Here is a 1,424-nt window from a genome sequence, read left to right as displayed (position 1 = left end):
GATATTAAGCTAGGGTAAAACCCCTGGTTCACTGCAGCTGACTAAGATGGGAACAGATTTCTTCCTCCCTTTCAGCTCATTCAAGGCAAAATGGACAGGGAGGTGGGAGGCTTCTTGTGAATTTGGCCAGCAAAGCCCCATAAGAATCTCAGCTCTAGATAGACCAAGACACAGGAAAGCCAAGACTGAAACACTTCCATGAAAATATGTGGTGTTGAGTGGCATCTGCCAACATGTCTGAAAATTGGATAGGAAAAAAAGTTTCTACTTCTCTCTGTATCCTATGTATCCTAACCACTGGGAGAAAATCTGCACCCCATTGGTGAACCCTTGGTCTGATTTTGATAACCTAAGCTGGGTGATTTTTTAAAAATGTGAGAGCACAAATGCAGTCACCCACTACCACAAATTAGGCAGGAGATTTTCCCATACTCAGAGAAATCGCACATCCAGAGTACAATGGGTAGACCTCACCCTGGGAAAAACCACCTTCATGATCTTTTTATCTCTCCTTCTAGGTAAGTATGGGGTAATTTGAAGAACATAGAATAAGTTGAAACAAATAACAAAGAGCTGTGGAAAAAAAATATGGAAGAGAGAATTTGACCATCAGAGTAAATTCACCAACATATTCAGATAGCTAGACATCAGCAAATAATCACAAGCCATACTAGGAAAGAGGAAGAGATGGTCCAGCCAAAGAAATCAAATGACCTGAAGAGATACAGGATTTAAGATAATTCATAAGTGATAATCACACAACTCTCCTAAATCAATTCAAAGAATTTAAAGAAAATATGACTAAAGAAATAAAGGATATAAGAAGATACTGCGCGGCTGCAGGTTCTCCAAGGCACGGCTTTTTCGGGATTTTTGCAGGGCAGAAGTGCCTGGACATAGATTGGGTGGAAAGGTAACGGAGTGGATTGGTCTAGTAGATATAATTTGGGTTCTATTGCCCGCAGGTGAGACCCACGCACGGGCTCCTCCCTATTGGGGGTGGGGGGAGTGGCGCTCCTGCCCAGCAGCTTCACTTTTAGATGGCTCTGAGTTGCTAAGGAGTTCGCGAGTTCTGGGCGAGCTATTGGCGGGTTGATGCGACGGGTCGCCTTTGCGGATCAATTTGGGAAGATAGACGGTGTTTTGTTGTGAAGCGGGAGAAACTTTGGATTGCGAGCACAAACAGTACAGCTTCCGCCTGAAGCCCCGCCCCCAAAAGCCCGGCAGCCGGTCTCTAACCCAAATAGGCTGTAGGCAAAAAAGGGACATAATTGGAAAATTGTTTTAGGCTGCGGAAAGGGAGGGGGGCACACCTGGAAGCCGATTAGGGAATACTCTGCGAAGCCTGGGAATTTCGGTTTTGGAATCTGTTTTCAGCGTCACAGGCCGGGTTTCGGATCAGTACTAGTAAAGTGGCTGCGGTG

At 45.2% G+C, this 1,424-nt stretch overlaps 1 pseudogene; it reads right to left on the bottom strand.

Annotated features, from left to right (window-relative positions):
* Positions 1–371: 371 nt before the first annotated feature.
* On the bottom strand, positions 372–526 carry LOC111765292 (U1 spliceosomal RNA; annotated as a pseudogene).
* Positions 527–1,424: the final 898 nt, after the last annotated feature.

The sequence above is a fragment of the Dasypus novemcinctus genome, chromosome 26, assembly GCF_030445035.2.
Source record: "Dasypus novemcinctus isolate mDasNov1 chromosome 26, mDasNov1.1.hap2, whole genome shotgun sequence".
NCBI lineage: Eukaryota > Metazoa > Chordata > Mammalia > Cingulata > Dasypodidae > Dasypus > Dasypus novemcinctus.
Note: the sequence above shows the minus strand (reverse complement) of the source record. Positions and strands in the feature narration are given on the sequence as shown.